The sequence below is a fragment of the Melozone crissalis genome, unplaced genomic scaffold (genome assembly GCF_028551555.1).
Source record: "Melozone crissalis strain CALT ecotype California unplaced genomic scaffold, PUWL_Pcris_2 ptg000111l_1, whole genome shotgun sequence".
NCBI lineage: Eukaryota > Metazoa > Chordata > Aves > Passeriformes > Passerellidae > Melozone > Melozone crissalis.
Window position 1 is genome coordinate 6,356,137 of NW_026535888.1, and position 16,918 is coordinate 6,373,054.

Sequence of the window (16,918 nt, forward strand, 5' to 3'; positions counted from 1 at the left end):
TGACCAGGCAGCAAATTAACTGGAATTTCATTATCCAATAATTGATATGATGCCTATGTATTTTAGCGAGACACTTTCTTTAATAGAAGATGCCCTCTGTCCACTGACTATTTACACTGCTGGGCTCCCAGGGGCCTCATGTGATGTTTCCCTTTTTAGTGACCTTCATAGAAGAGAGAAGAGTGATCTTCGTTTCCCTCGATTTTTGTCATGAATTTTTTTCCCTTCTGCTTTTCAGTGATTTATTCCTCTGGATTTAAAGCAGTACAAGCTTAAAATTCCTTGTGTATATTGGTGTAAATCAGGATTCAGTCCCCAGGTGTTGCCAAAAGCTGCTGGGCAGCCCCAGGGAGTGGCCAGGGTGGCTCTGTCCCTTGGGTTTGGTGGCCCCAGGGCTGCAGGGCAGAGCATGGTGACAGTGTGTCAGTTTACACGGGTGACAATTCCAGCCAGGAATGTCACACTCTTCAGCTCCTCGGGCAGAGGCCTTTGCAGATGCTGTCCCATGTCCTCAGGCATGGTGGCACTGCCCCTTTGCCACCTGTCCCTCGTTCCCTCATGGCACCAGAGCAGTGCAAGGCACAGCAGGGCTCACCTGCCTTGTCCTGTGCAGAGGGTGGCAGGTTCTGGTGAGGACAGAGGTGCTCTGGAGTGACCTGGGTGTTGTCCCTGGGTCTCTGAAGCTCTCAGCCAGCCCGCTGGCCCCTTTGGCAGTTCTCTGTCCTCCTGTGGGGACAGAGACAGTGGCAGAGCGACCTGCTGGCTCCTCAGGATGCTGGAGACTGAGCCTCTTTGAGGTTTTTCTTAGCTGAGGAAAACAAAGGCTCATTAAATCCATCTCGGAGCTCCGGTGACGCGGGGAGGTGACATCAGTGATGTGACTCACAGAACCCAGCGTGAGCAGCGCCCAGGAGGGCAGGTTGGTGCTTTGTGCTGCTGGGACGGGGCAGCAGGGAGGGGGCATCAAAGCCTGTGTGGGTGTCTGGGGGTGGGGGCTGTGCCAGGCTGTGCCACTTCCCCTCGGTGCCCTGCTCCCTCCCAGGTATCCCAGGAAAAAGCCCCGCTGCAGGTGCAGGAGCTGCTGGGGGACCCCTGGCATTCCACCCCAGGGCTGGGGCCCCATCTTGACACCGTGGTGTTGGCACTGTCACCACAGCAAGCTTGGGTCCATCCCCAGGTGCTCAAACTTCCCAGCTGTGGTGCCACCTCTCGGGCTGAGCACAGCAGGGACAGCTCTGGGTGCTGGCAGTGGCTCCTTCCCTCCACAGTGAAATGGCCATTCCGGGCTGGAGAGAGCTCCTGGCCAGGAAAGGCTGTGCATTTACAACCCTCCTGGCATGGACCAACCCTCAGGCCCCATGGACAGTGTGACCCAAGCTCTCGGTGCCCCCTGTGCTGTCTGATCCACAGTGGGTCATTTCTAGGCCAGAGCTAAATTTCTGCTGCTTTCCCATCACAGAGGCACCAATTTTGCTCGAGCTTGCTTGGGAATGAATCAGCTGTCACTAATGGAGGGCAAAGCCTCTGTGGGGTGACAGCCAGGGACGAGCTGTGCCCCCTCCCGTGCTCCTCCTTGGCAGAGCAGGATGAGTTGAGCATCTCCATTTCCCAGTGCTCGAGAGCTCAGTGAAAGCCTCTCCTGGGGAGATGAGGATGCTCCAGAGCACCACATCAGCTGTGCCAGCTGGCGCAGGGCACACTGAGGGCTGGCTGGGAGCAGTCCTGGCTCTCCCTCCTTGCCGAGCCTCCTCTTGTGCCAGGAGGACCCTCCAGCCCCCAGGAGGACCATGTCCTCGAGGGATGATTCATCCCAGCCCGTTGCACAACAGGATTCATCTCCTGCTCCAGCCCTCACTTCCTTTTAATTAGAGCTGAGAGGAGCGAGGGTGTTCTGAGGGGAGGAGGAAGAGCCAGGTTTGACTCATGGGCTCTGTCTCAGAGGATGATGTGGGGGAGTCAGGGCTGGGGAGGTTTTTGTCCAGGTCCTGTCTGATCTCGTTTGCCGTTTTAGCCTCTTTGAAGGACACAATGTCCTCCAGAGCCCAAATCAAAGGACGCTGCAGTGAGGGGTTGTGTTTCCTGGGCACTGACTGTGCCAGCCCTGCTGCCCTGGGCTCGGGGCAGTGCCCACACTGAGCCCCTCTGCCCTGTCCCCAGGGGTGCCCAGTGCTGCTCCCTGCCTGGTGTTTGCTCACCAAATAAAATAGAAATTATGGCTCAGCTCACTCCTACTTTTCCAGTAGAGTGAACTGCACCCAGTAAAGGGGGAATGGGGATGTGGGGTCAGAAATAATTAGGGTCTGTATTCACTGGTCTCACAAGCTCAGTCACTGGTTCTGCTCTGTGTCAATCTGCTCTGCTGCACCACTCACTGCTTTTAATTGCCATCAACAAAGGACAGGGTTCAACCTGAAACACTTCCACCTACAGTTCCCTTGGGCAGCTGGAGAACCCTTTGATGTCCCTGATGGACATCTGCCTGCCCTGGCTCCCAGTCTGGGGCCACACTGTGAAATCCTTTCTGTCCCCACCATTCCCCAGCACACAGTGGGAGCGGCTGGGCAGAATGGTTTGGGTTGGAAGGGACAAATAAAGGTTATTTAGCCCAACCCCCTGCAGTGAGAAGGGTCATCTTGGCCTAGATCAGCACGTTGATGGTCCGTGGTACAGCCAGGGACTTGAACTTGAGTTTGGATTTCGCCAGACACGAGGCCAGGAGGATGATGGGCAGGAAAAGCTGCTTGGTAACAGAAATGAGACATTCTGGAGCACAGGGCTGCACATCCTAACGAGAGTGAGACTGAGGCTGCGAGCCCCTGGACGTGTCCTGATCTCTGCAGAACCTCGGGATGATCCCTTTGTGTGCTGTGGGTGAGCTCTGCCCCTGCAGCAGCGCAGCTGGAGCCGGCCCAGCACTGACTCCATGCACACATCTGTGGGATGGATGGATCCGGAGGGGCGAGGAGCTGTGGGATGGATGGATCCTGAGGTGTGAGGAGCTCCCACACGGGAGGGAACGGGCTCCTCATTGCCAGGAGCACTCCTGCTCCTGCAGCTTCTGCGGCACAGGCTGGAGGGGCGAGAGCACCACAGGAGGATTTAAAGGGGTGAAGAGGAAACGTCTGAGGATTTCAGCTTGTCCTAGGGTGAGGTTATGATGCTGTATCCCCATCCCTGTGTTCTGTTCATGCTGGATATCATGTTCTGTGCCTTCCAGACTGGCTCTGTAGAGCGAATGTTTTGTTTTGGTTTTGCTCTCAGCCGCTCCCCCACGGCTGGTGGGGCACACAAACAGGGCAGTACATGGTGCTGCTTTTGCTTTTTGCTTTGCTCTTGCTTCTGCTTTGCTCTTGCTTTTTGCTCCTGCTCATTAGTTAGTTTAGCTGAGCAGTCCAAATTTTCCCTGGACTCTTTCTCCTTTCCCTTTCTTGGACCATCCCGAACCTGCTCCGGGCTGGGCCCTGGGAACACCGAGAGTTTGCACCTTGTGGCTGCAGCAGCTGCCCCAGCACAGGAGGGACTGAGAACAGAGCGACCACCCCCAAGAGAGACTTTCTGAATTTGTCATCTTTGTCAGAGCGGTGACAGAGTGGTGTCACCTGGTATTGTTCATTCTGTGTGCTGGGGGTGCTGTGCCTGTTAAATAAACAGGTTCTTTCCACTTCTCTCCAAGGAATCCTTCCCAACCTGGTTGTGGGAAGGGTCATGTGAGTTTGCTTTCTGGAGGGGCCCTTTTGGAAGTTTTCTCCCAAATTTGCCCTAAACCAGGACACAGCTGCACAGGAAGCTCCTTCCTGCTCTGTTGGGCACTTTTCTGAGGCTCCATGGAAGCAGCTCTGCATTTGTATTCCCTCGTTGGGAGATCCTTCTTGCTGTGGTGGGAGAAGTTTTGACAAGAGGGTTTTGGCAGCAAGGGAAGATCCTGATTTTTGCAGATTTTTGCAGAAATCAAGTTTATGAAATGTTGTATCTCATTGGGAAATTAATCTGTAAACAGGTGGTGACAGGAATTCACCTAGATCCAGATGCAGGGTGTGATGTGGGGAAGGCAGATGCTAAACCAAAGAAATGACCAAAGGAGTCAGCATCCTCACAGAGGCAGGACTGGAAACAGGAATATGACATTTGCATTTTGGCAATCAAAGGAGAATCAGATCTCCAGATTTTTAAGGGTTTTGTGGTCACAACAGTCTGGTTGGCCTGCTCCACACAGGCTGATTTCCACTGGAAGGTGAAGAGGAGAACTGGAAGCAATTCCAAGCAATTCCCTCCCTCCAGCTTACACATTGCAAATTACTGGCAATCAGCACAGAAAAGTTTTGCAGCAGAATTGATGATATTGTGAGGCTTCAAACTGGAACCCTACCGGTGATTTGGAGAGAGCTGGAAATTGCTTATGATCTCATGGTGTCAGGTGTCTCATTTATAATAAATAAACACAGGGAATGCACCCCAGACAATTCCTGTCAGATACTGGGAGTCATCAGTCAAAGAGCTCCCTCGGAATTTGGTATTTCAGGTCAGCTGGGTTTAACTTATTGGAAACTGCAGGCAGATAAATATCAAGGACTTTCTGAGTCAGAGCTGTGGTATTCTGGAGACATTCAGTTGTTCATGCGGGGTTTGGGTCAGTGTGTAAATGAATAAATGAAGTGCAGAACCAAGCAAAAGCCACCTGCAAAATTTCCCATGAAATTAAAAAGCAAACCTTGGGTTGTTTTCTTTTCACTTCCCATGAATATCAAAGGCAGGGCTGCACTGGTGAGCCTGGTGGTGCATTCAGAGAGTTCCTGGGAAGAGCAACGCTCATTTGCAGCAGATGAAATGGAGAAATCCCAATTTGTCCCTTGGTCCTGCAGGGCTGCAGATGAGACATGGTGGCAGAAGCGCTGCTGGGGGTGCCAGTGTGACACCCAGCAATTTCCCGCTGCATCCCAGCAATTCCAGCCTCTGGTCATTTGTAAATATAATCTTCATGGTGGAAAACCTGATTTGCAGATCTCTCATGGAATGAGAGGGCAAATGGGGGCATCCAGCCTCTCTGTGCCTGCTCTGGTCAGGGTGGCTTGTCACAGTGGTCACAAGGGTTGCAGGATGAAGAGAGAGACAAGAATGTTGACCTCATGTTCAGAAGGCTTGATTTATTATTTTATGATACATGTTACATTATGACTATACTAAAAAGAAATGGAAGGGAAAGTTCTCCGAAGGCTAGCTAAGCTAAGAATAGAAAAGGAATGAATAACAAAGGAGCTCTCTCCAACTCTGTCTGAGAGAGCTCGGTCCTGGATTGGCCATTAATTATACACATCCAACATGGGCCAACCACAGGGTGCACCTGTTGCATTCCACAGCAGCAGATAACCATTGTTTACATTCTTTTTCTGGGGCCTCAGCTTCCCAGAAGGGAAAATCCTAAAGAAAGGATTTTTATGAAAAGATGTCGGTGACAGTGGCTCAAACCTGGAGCCCAAAGCCTGATGCTGGGGCTCAGGGCCTCTGAACCCAGCTCCTGCTGGCTCCAGCTCCACTGACGTCAGCGACATCCTCGGCAGAGAATCTGCTCCCCAGAATTATTCCAAGCAATTGTTTAGTGAATAATTCTGAATAATGAAAATGCAGAGGGGAGGAATGGGGAAGTTGTTTGCTGTCGATTCACAAAAGAGGAGAAATGGAGGAATTTATCATGTCAATGATTTGCCTATGAATTATTCATTCGCTTCACACAACAAAATAAAAATCCCTTTCCCCCCAAGCCCCCACCGCCCAAGCTGAGGCTGCTGGCTTTGTTTAATGTGTTTTTGATGTGCTGTCGCTGGCTGTGCCCCCCACCAGCCGCGTGTGGCACCGCACACGGCACGCGTGACACGGTCCCGCTGCTGAGGGGACATGTGCCTGTCCCCGGGGCCCAGAGGGGCACAAAGCGGCCGTGCTGAGCCAGGAAAGCTGCCAGGGAAGCCACAAACCCCTGGAGAAGCCGCTGTGTCTAACCTGCTGCTGCTGTCCCAGGAACGGCAGGAGACTGTGGCAGGAGGGACACCAGAGCTGTGTGTCACTGTCCTGTGTCATTGTCCCGTGTCACTGTCCTGTGTCACTGTCCTGTGTCAGTGTCCTTTGCCACTGTTCTGTGCCACTGCCCCGTGTCACTGCTCTGTGTCACTGTCCTGTGTCACTGTCCCGTGTCACTGTCCTGTGTCACTGTCCTTTACCACTGTCCCGTGTCACTGTCCTGTGTCACTGTCCTGTGTCACTGTCCCGTGTCACTGTCCCGTGTCACTGTCCTGTGTCACTGTCCTTTGCCACTGTCCAGTGTCACTGTCCCATGTCACTATCCCATGTCACTGTTCTGTGCCACTGTCCCATGTCACTGTCCCGTGTCACTGTCCTGTGTCGCTGTCCCATGTCCCTGTCCCATGTCACTGTCCTGTGTCACTGTCCCGTGTCACTGTCCTGTGTCACTGTCCCGTGTCGCTGTCCTGTGTTACTGTCTGGTGTCATTGTCCTGTGCCACTGTCCCGTGTCACTGTCCTGTGTCACTGTCCGGTGTCACTGTCCTGTGCCACTGTCCGATGTCACTGTCCTGTGCCACTGTCCCGTATCACTGTGTTACTGTCCTGTGCCACTGTCCTGTGTCACTGTCCCCGTGCTCCTCAGCACCCAGGTGGCAGCAGGGGGGGATGCTGTTGGACAAGGGGTGTTGAGGGAAGAAGCAGAACAAACGCTGCTGTGGGTGGCAGGAGGTGCAGGAGGGTGGGATGGGGAGGACCAAGCCTGGTTTTGGCTGCTGGCTCTGTGCTGTGCTCGTTCAAACAGGGGATCTCCATCCGAGCCTGGGATGGGAGAGTTGGACCTCTGCCCTCTTGCAGAGAAGTTCCAGCCCCAGCCCTGATCCACAGCAGTGCTCATCTGGCCCTTGACCATGTCCCTCTGGTCCTCCTAGGAGCTGGGTGAGCTGAGAGCCTGCAGCTGCCCAGACTGGGCTGGGGCAGTGAACTGGAACAGGATAAATGGTCACGAGGGGTATGAATCTATTTTTATACAACACTACTTAAATTACCATTCATTCAGCTAAAGGTGCTATTTAATATCCCATGTAAGTTACCAGTGTAAGAAATGTCCACATGAGGGCTTTCAGGGTGTTCACTAAATTGGTTTGAAGCCTCAAGTAGGAAGTGGTGCAATTTAGAGGAAAAGGCAAGGTCTTCCTCTCATTTTCATAAAGCAGTAGTGCTAAAATGGAGCCAATCTCTTCTGAGTTTGGGAACAGTTGGACAGAGCTGAGCCCCTCTGCTCTGGAGCCAGGCTGGGAGAGCTGGGGGTGCTGCCCTGGAGAGGAGAAGGCTCCAGGGAGAGCTCAGAGCCCTTGCAGGGCCTGAAGGGGCTCCAGGAGAGCTGCAGAGGGACTGGGGACAAGGATGGAGGGACAGGAGCCAGGGAATGGCTGCCAGTGCCAGAGGGCAGGGCTGGATGGCATCTTGGCAATTGGGAATTGTTCCCTGGCAGGGTGGGCAGGGGCTGGGCTGGAATTGCCAGAGCAGCTGTGGCTGCCCCTGGAGCCCTGGCAGTGCCCAAGGCCAGGCTGGACATTGGGGCTGGCAGCACCTGGCACAGTGGCAGGTGGCCCTGCCCTGCAATCAGCTGCCATTGAAGATCCCTTCCCACCCAAACCACTCTGGCATTCACATTCCTCAATCAAGGATGGAAACCAGCACCAAAACCCATGGCAGCAAATGGAGAAAGGAAAGGAAAGAATGATTTCCTGGCTGGTTGCAGGTGCCCCCAGTGGCATTTGCCACAGGGGGTTTGTGGCCTGGCAAGGCCTGGTTAGAGAGGTTTGGGCTGTGCCAGGGTGCCCAGAGCAGCTGTGGCTGCCCCTGGAGCCCTGGCAGTGCCCAAGGCCAGGCTGGACATTGGGACAGTGGCAGGTGTCCCTGCCATGGCAGGGGATGGATTGAGATGGGCTTTCAGGTCCTTCCAATCAAACCATTCTATGATTCCAGGATTTGGGGGGACTGTATATCATGGACTGGATTCCCTGGGGGGAGTCTTGTGTCCTAGCGCTGCACACAGGGTTCAGTGGGGAGAGGGGAGGATCAGGGATAAGAGTCTGAAGGAAAAGCTGATTTTTCTGGAGTCTCCAGTCTCTTCCACCCCTTTCCACAGCAGTCGGTGCATTCTTTTTATTAGCCCCATTAAAGGCAGTTGTCTGTGCAGGGATTGATTTCGGAGGAGCACGGAGTTAATTCATTCCCCAAATGAAAGGCTCTGTGTACATAAAGCAGTCTGTGTCTCTCCATGCCTCTGGATACGTGCGCCTGAGTCTCTCAGCCCATTTCCTCTCGGCTCTGCAGCCCTCACCGGGGCCATCCTTCTCCTGCATGGAGATTCAAGGATAAAACGACAGATGTCTTTCATTAAACATCTCCGGAACGAGCTGTTCAGCAGGCAATATGTATGCAGACACTATCAATATTTCATAAAGCCATAATAGATGTTATCATAGATCCTCCTTCCCATATTTATTGCACCATAATCACCGATCCAATGCACCAGGGCTCTCCATCCACCTCCCCTGCCCGTCCCCACTCAGACACGCTCCCAGGTACACGGGGCTGCAGTGAAGTGCAAACCTGGTGCCACAATAAATCTGAAGGAGTTTGAAGTTGTTTGTTACTTCAGGCACTTTCAGGCCCGACGATAATGAAACAAATCTGTTTGCAGAAGGCGTTTTTATGGAAGGGTTTCAAAGTGAGTTGGCTCAGTGTAAATCTTGGGGTTGAGGCCATTAGAAAGCATTTAAGCTGCAGAGGCAGCAGGGCTGTGTCTCCAAGTCTGGGGGTGTTGCAAAGTTAAAGCCTAAAATTAGCAACATGGAAAATATGAATCCTTTTGGGAGTCTGCTGCTGGGAAGGAGAGACCCGAGTGCAGCTGGAGATGGACCCTTCCCTTCCTGTCCCCACCAGCATCCGAATGAGGTTCCTGAGCAACCTCTGCTGCCAGAGGAGCTCTGCAGGGAAAGAATTGGGCCTGGAAGGTTTATAGCTGGGATTTTCAAAGGAGCCTAGTGGATGGAATTTTGCAGTTATGTCGCTCAGGGGTCAGAGCGCTGGGTGTGCCAATCCTTTGTGCCCTCCCAGCCCAGCAGGCTCAGGCTCATCAGTCACCTCTACACTGGTTCTTATGTCGGCCAAACTTCTCAAAAGCATTTGGCTTCATGTCATAGGACAATCCTAATGGATAAAGCGAGGCCATCCAAAATCAACACGGTGCACATCAAATAAATGGGGTTTGTAATTGGTTTCCAAATGGAGTCTTAAAAGGAGATTCCAGGCCAAGAGCTTTTTTTCTCCTGGAGACCTGAAATGGCTGGTCTTGACCCCATCCCATTTAATGGCCCCAGGAAGGAGCCAGGGGGAGAAAAGAGAAGAAGCTGTAAAATCTTCATGGATAAATGTTGGAGTGACACAAATGCTGGGGAGGAAAAGGGGCTCTCTCAGAGCCCTGTTAATGACACTGAGCCTTGGGTCGAGTAAACACAGTATTTGATATGGCCAAATGTCAGATAATTCATGTTCCTGAGCTGAGGCCATTGAAAGGTCAGGCAGGGGGGGCACTGCTGGTCCTGGGACGAGAGGAGGCACCTCCAGAGCAGGAGTTATTCACTGGACCTTAGATAACCCCGGGAGTGGGATGGATTTCTTCTGGGAAATGCCTGTTTCTGTTTCTCTCTAGCGACACAGCTTGGATGAGCAGCTCACACAACTCCCACATGGCTAAATCTGGGGAAGGATGTCCTGCTCTGGAGCCTGGCAATGCAGAGGATCATTGCAGGACTGGGTAACTGATGGTCCAGGAAAGCCCTGGGGACAGAAGGTCCCCGATGAGCAACTTGTGATCCACCAGCCAGTTCTGCACAGGAAGGCTGGAATAAACCTGAGCTTGGCTCAGGAGCCCTGGTTCCAAAAGGGCACAGAAACCTTGGGGGAGATTCAAAGAAGAGCTAGAAAAACACTAATGAATAGGAAATGACACCTTTAGGAGGGAAAATCAAGGAGTGTGATGGTTTAATTCAGCAAAGCAAGAGCAGTATCTGGCTGATGGCCTCATTATACCTTCAGGGAGGAGGAACATCCTTTCCCAAACCTTCCCATGATGGCAGGGAGAGGCTGCAGGAGCAGCAGTGCCTGGGGGGCTCTGCCAGCACAGCCCAGCCTGGGAGCAGGGTGATGCTTTTAACAGCAGAGGGGTTTTTGTCCAGTTGTATTTCTGGATTTCTCATCACTGCGTGTTTTTGAAGCAATTAACTCAAACCCAGCCTTTTGCAGGGGTTTATGATGCATCGTTCTTTGTTTCTCACAGGGGTTTAAGCAGGGTCGTGAACTGTGGAAAATGGCTGAGAAACACCTACTTTACAGAAACTTTATCATCTCTTCAGGCCCTTGCAGCCCTCATGGGAAGCAAACCATAAGGAATGTGCACATGGGTGTGCAGGAGGAGGGATGAGCTTGTAGGATGTGTGAAAAATATTACCCTTAATGCTCACAGCAGTCTTGAAATTTGGAGTCTGAGGCAGAGATGAGCTTCTCTTTCAAAGTGAGGTGTCCATGAAGACGCTGGGTGCAGTGGGGTTACACTGGGCTGTGGGGAGCTGGGTTTTCCCTGGAAGGGCTGGGGAAGGGGAGGTCTGGGCTGGGGTCTGGGTGGGGCAGAGCCCAGGCAAGGGGGACTGAGGAACTCCTCGTGCCTCACTCCACTACATCCCTTTAAAACAACAGCCTGGAGACAGGCATCACCTCGGTAAACAAATGGGATTTTAGCTTTGATTCCCCATAAATCACCAGAGCTGTTCCCACTGTGGAGAGCAGAGTGTAATGAGCTAGTTCATGGGGCATGCAAGGAACATTTTTATTTTACTCTTTTGAGCCCTGTGAGCCCCCAGGTTTGACTTTGAATTTCTGTGAAACAGAAAGCATTTGCTGATGTAGAGGGGTCTGAAATAAGCAGGCAAGCTTGGGGGCTGCTGACATTGAATAAATCCCAATGTCCTGGTACTTGGTTAAACTTGAATCTGAATATTTGTGTATATTTTTTACAACAATTACTTGCCTCAGGGAGCAATTTGCAGAGCTGAAACAATCCAAGATTTTTTTTTTTTTTCTTTTCCTGCCTGGTATTTCCACCCTGCAGGAAGTGCAAAGCCTTGAGAAGACTGGATCCTGCAATATTTTTGCCGTTGCAAATAGTTCCCAGATGCACAGAGCACAAGCTATGAAAAATGTACAGAGCAAGCCCTGAGTGTGCCACAGCTCCTGAAATGCCCACCAGGGAGCTGAGAGTGGACCATTCATCCCAGGGATAAACCCTCCATGGGGCCCAGCTGGGAGCACAGTGCCTGAGGCATTCTGGCAGAGCCCCCATTTTCCCAAACATCGCCCGCTCAAGGGGGAAGGAGCACCTTGGCTCCTGCGAGCTGAATTTCAGATTTCTGAGGAAACCTGGCTTCCTGACAACTTGGCTTCGAGTGCTTATTATATGTAACACATAACCTCTTTAATATTACACATGGTATGTTTAACTGCTTAATTTACTCCGGGAAGTATTGCCAAGTGCAGCTATTCTGTTGACATATCATTTGCATGATAAACTGGTGTATTTTAAGCCACAAATAGGATGTGTCTGTGAACTATCTGTCTGCACGTTTACAAGCTACAGCACTACAGCAGCTCCTTGAATCAGAGAATGGAGCCCCACATTGTGCCTGGGGAGGGAATGAATGATTCTTTCTGCCAAAAGAGAGCAGAGACTCCTGGCTGGTCTCCATCAGGGAGCCAGATCGGGTAGGTCTGACTAAATCCTTGGGTAGGATTTGGACAAAAAATGGCTTTTATCCCCCTTCAGAGCCCTAGTCTACTTTGGCTAAGATTGGAAATGATGTTTCTTCTGCCTAAACAAAGCTGTTCCCCCGCTGTTTGCCCAAGCCCTGGGGAATCTCCCTGCAAGGACCTGCAGCTGGTGGCTCTGACCTGGGCAGACCTGCAGGAGCATTGCACAGGTCCAGCCAGCCTCTCCTGGAGCCCAGATCATGGAATCACGATGGGCTGTGAAAGGGACCTCAGAGCTGTTGTCCCACACCTGCCACGGCAGGGACAGCTCCCACTGTCCCAATGTCCAGCCTGGCCTTGGGCACTGCCAGGGCTCCAGGGGCAGCCACAGCTGCTCTGGGCACCCTGGCACAGCCCAAACCTCTCTAACCAGGCCTTGCCAGGCTACAAACCCCCTGTGGCAAATGGCACTGGGGGCACCTGGAACCAGCCAGGAAATCATTCTTTCCTTTCCTTTCTCCATTTGCTGCCATGGGTTTTGGTGCTGGTTTCCATCCTTGATTGAGGAATGTGAATGCCAGAGTGGTTTGGGTGGGAAGGGATCTTCAATGGCAGCTGATTGCAGGGCAGGGCCACCTGCCACTGTGCCAGGTGCTGCCAGCCCCAATGTCCAGCCTGGCCTTGGGCACTGCCAGGGCTCCAGGGGCAGCCACAGCTGCTCTGGGCATCCTGTGCCATGTTCCCATCTGTCCCTCGGCCTCCCCAGACTCTTTCCTCCTCTCCATCCATCTGTGGGTCTGTGTGAGAGCTGGCAGAGCCTGCCCTGGTGTTCCTCAGCTGCTCCCTCAGTCCCCCATGGGCAGTGCCACCTCCGTGTGTGTCACACCAGCCTGGCGGTCACACAGTGCCCCAAGGGGCTCCGAGGCCTTTGAACACTTCAGGCTGACATCTCAAAGTCTAATTTGACATGTTTCCAGCAGGGGAAGCATTTATTACATTAGACAAGTTGATGCAGCTCCCAGGTAGGGAATTGCACTTATTTGCCATAATAATGGTGCAAAGTCCTCTTCCTTTTATTGTGTTATCTCCCTTTAATCACGCAGAGATGCTCCCCAGTCATTTTAATCAAAGGCTCAAGCATCACTTATCTGAAGACTAATGACTCAACTCCATGAGAGGAGAAACTTTGAAGAGCTACAGTTGAGCTGGGAGGAGCAAAAAAAAGAGGATAATTTATTTGAAAGTTTTTCCCCTTTTTAAACATATGTGGTTATTTCCCCTTATTTTAGGTGGAGATTTTTGTGTGTCTAGGAGCAAGGGCAAACCAAATCTTGCTGCTTTTCCTGAATATGGAGCACTTAGGAACGTGGCTCAGGAAATGGGACACACTTTCACATGAAGGATTTTCCCATTGGTAAAAAGATTGTGTGGTCAAAACTGTTCTTATCTATAGAGAAAAGTGCCAAATTTCCTGAATCTTTTTTCCTTGTCTGATGAGAAGATTTGACAGATATTTATCTTGGAATGAGCATTTTTACCTTCAAATGCAGTTTCTAATGAGAAAAGATATTTTTGGCTGAAACCAGAAAGTGTTGTGAAAGCCCTCAAAACTTGTAAAATTCCCTCAAAGGGTGTAGAAAAGGAATTCAGGTGAGGTTTGTAAATTGAAGGCTTCTGGGGAGGATTTCTGCTATTTTCACAGAAATAGCTGATTGTCTGAGTTGGAATTAGGCTGCATTGCCTTGGATTTCTTCATGGGCAAATCCTCTGGAGCTCCTGGATCAGAGAGCATCTCTTTCCAGCTGTCACGAGGGCTCTGCTGGGAATTTGCTCTGGTACAGCTCTCTGGAGGTCAAGATTGTCCAAAGCAGATGCCCAGTTTGCCAGGAGTGTTTCCAGCTGCCAGGACCTGGCAGGGCTCCAGCAGCCCAGCCAGTTTGGGGTGCCTTGGCTGCAGGAAACCAAAGGGACTCCTCCAAAATTGCAAGTGCTCCTTGAGTGCCTTCCTGGGCAGAGCAGAGCTTCCTGCTGGCAGCAAACACCTCATCCCTGCCCTCCAGCAGGGAAATCAGTGCACGGCATCAGGGAACTGAGGATCAAAACTCTGGAAGGGAACTGGAGATTTCCAAGGCTCTGTAGCAGCCAAAGTGGAGATCCCAAGGCTTTGGGAGGCTGGTTTGGCTGCCACAGTGTCTGTCCCTGCAGGGTCTGAGGGCCCAGATCTGCCCATGGGGATTTTCTGGAAGTCATTTCCTGCAGCTCTGCCCAACCACAGCGGAACTCCCATCCAGGGGCACTCGGGGCTCTGTGGGAAGCAGGAATGAGCATTAATCCTTTGCCAGGCTGCTCCTGAGAGCCGTGGTTTTCAGACCTGCTCTGCTGGGAGACCTCCTGAGCAAGAGCTGGATGGAAATCCTGCTCAGGACGCAGTGCTCAGGGCCAAAGCTCCTGAGATGTCACTGCTGCAGCTTCCATGCTTCTTCCAGAGGTTCCTTCCTGTGGGTTCCTTTCTTGGGAGAACTGGGACTGCTCTTCCTTTCACCCTGGAGCTCTTGCTTTGGGCACAGAGGGGAAGAAATAAAAGAGAGGCTGAAAAAGATCCAGTTTTGTGGTGCTTTTAGCCATTTCCAGCAGGCACTGGGCTCATTTGTGTGTCATCATCTTGTGCCACTGCTGGGCCTGCTGGAGCAGAGCCTGGGCCTCCCTGCAGGTACACTGACAGATCCTGCTCTTTGTTCAGCAGTGACACGGATGGGTGACATTATGGGATGTGTCCCAGGCGTTACATTCACCCCTGTGAAGCTGTGTTTGTGCCAGGGCCTCAGAGCAGGGCACCCAGGGCCCAGGGCAGGGGGAGTCCATTCAAAGGCACACCAGAGCCAGGGTTACCTTAAGAAGTACTTTCAATAAGTCTGTAACTGCTCTGGGAGTGCCTGTGTGCCTTTGCAGTGGGGTCTGTCCCTATTTCACTGTGGGTTTGCAGTGGGGTCTGTCCCTATTTCACTGTGGGTTTGCAGTAAGGCCTGTCCCTATTTCACTGTGGATTTGCAGTAAGGCCTGTCCCTATTTCACTGTGGGTGTGCAGTGGGGTCTGTCCCTATTTCACTGTGGATTTGCAGTAAGGCCTGTCCCTATTTCACTGTGGGTGTGCAGTGGGGTCTGTCCCTATTTCACTGTGGGTGTGCAGTGGGGTCTGTCCCTACTTCACTGTGGGTTTGCAGTGGGGTCTGTCCCTATTTCACTGTGGGTTTGCAGTGGGGTCTGTCCCTATTTCACTGTGGGTGTGCAGTGGGGTCTGTCCCTACTTCACTGTGGGTTTGCAGTGGGGTCTGTCCCTATTTCACTGTGGGTGTGCAGTGGGGTCTGTCCCTATTTCACTGTGGGTTTGCAGTAAGGCCTGTCCCTATTTCACTGTGGGTGTGCAGTGGGGTCTGTCCCTATTTCACTGTGGGTTTGCAGTAAGGCCTGTCCCTATTTCACTGTGGGTGTGCAGTGGGGTCTGTCCCTACTTCACTGTGGGTTTGCAGTGGGGTCTGTCCCTATTTCACTGTGGGTTTGCAGTGGGGTCTGTCCCTATTTCACTGTGGGTTTGCAGATCCCCCTCTCTGCGCACACTGCAGTGAGAAGCTGTTGCTTCACATCTTGGTGCTCCCAACTTCAGCCTGGGGGTTCCCATCTCCTCTCCAGGGGTGTCTGCAGTTCAGGAGGTGATTTAGGGCTGCTGGCAAGTCAGAACCAGTGGGAGCTGCTGGGATGGAGACGGGGCTGGCTGATTTGCCATCCTGATAAGCAGGAGCCAAGCGCACCCAGCAAGGCCAGATGGCTGCGGCGTTATCTGTCACCGTGGATCTCAGAGCAGATGGATGCTACATAAACATCTCACAACTGTGGTTATTATTGATGCAACTACTATTAATACTATTTGTAAGTGTTCTGTGAACCCAAACACAGAGCTGGGGTAAGGAACACAAAGCAGAGTTAGTGTGATTGCTGGGCTGCTAATTAAGCGTAGCTATCAGTAACACTATCTGCCATTACAGCTAATGATGCAATAGCAACACATCTTCATTTCCAAGGGAGAGGGTTGGGGTGATGAGTCAGAGCCCAGGGAAAGCTGAGGGAGCTGGAAAAGATGCCCAGCTTCAGAAAAAATTGTCTCAGGAGACTAAAAACCAGAGACATTAATGAATTATGGGTCTTGGGAAAAGCACTTTGGGCTTCTAGCTGTTTTGGAGCATCTCAGTTCTGTGTCGGACTCAGGCTTTGCAGCTTTCTGGGCTCTGAATTCAAGGTGGTTGGAGCATCTGGGCCAGGGCATTTTGAACTGCATGGTTTGTGCCTTAGAGCCAAAGGAAAAGCTTAAATTGTGGGATCTCAGACCAGCTACTTCCCTGCTCTCTCATTGCAACTCTGCTCCTGACCTGCTGTGTGTCTTTCCAGAAATCTGTGCCTCCATCTGTCTTGTCTATTTTTACTGTGGGGTTTTTTGGGCAGGGAGTTTGCTTATGTGTCTGTGCAGCTCAGAGCACAAGAAGGGGCTGGGGCTGGTGGTCAGGACCTCTGGATCCTGGGACAACGCTGGTCAGGAGTGACTGGAAATGCTGGGCAGGAGTGACTGGAAATGCTGGGCAGGAGTGGCTGGGGATGCTGCTCAGGTGTGACTGGAGATGGTCAGGAGTGGCTGGGTGTGCTGGGCAGGAGTCACTGGAAATGCTGGTCAGGAGTGGCTGGAGATGGTCAGGAGTCACTGGGGATGCTGGTTGGAGCTCAGGGTGCTCCAGGGGCAGGCTTTGTGTGTCCTGACCTGAGACTGGCTCATGTTCAAGCCTTTCCACAGCCTCCCTTTGAGCTGGTACAGCATGGGATGATTTGTTTGGGTTTTTCCCACAGCAAGGATTATGGAGAGACCTGGAGGTGTATAAATGTGTTTGACTTTCCTGTGTTTGTGTCAGAGTGAGTGAAACCCACCCAGAATCTGGCTCTGAGAGAAGGGCCCATTTCCCCCTCTGGGTGTAAAAGGAACACTCTCAGTTTGGAAGCCCCTAAATCTTCCAAGTATTCAGTTCTCTACCCTGGAAGGTTGTGCAGCCCTGGGA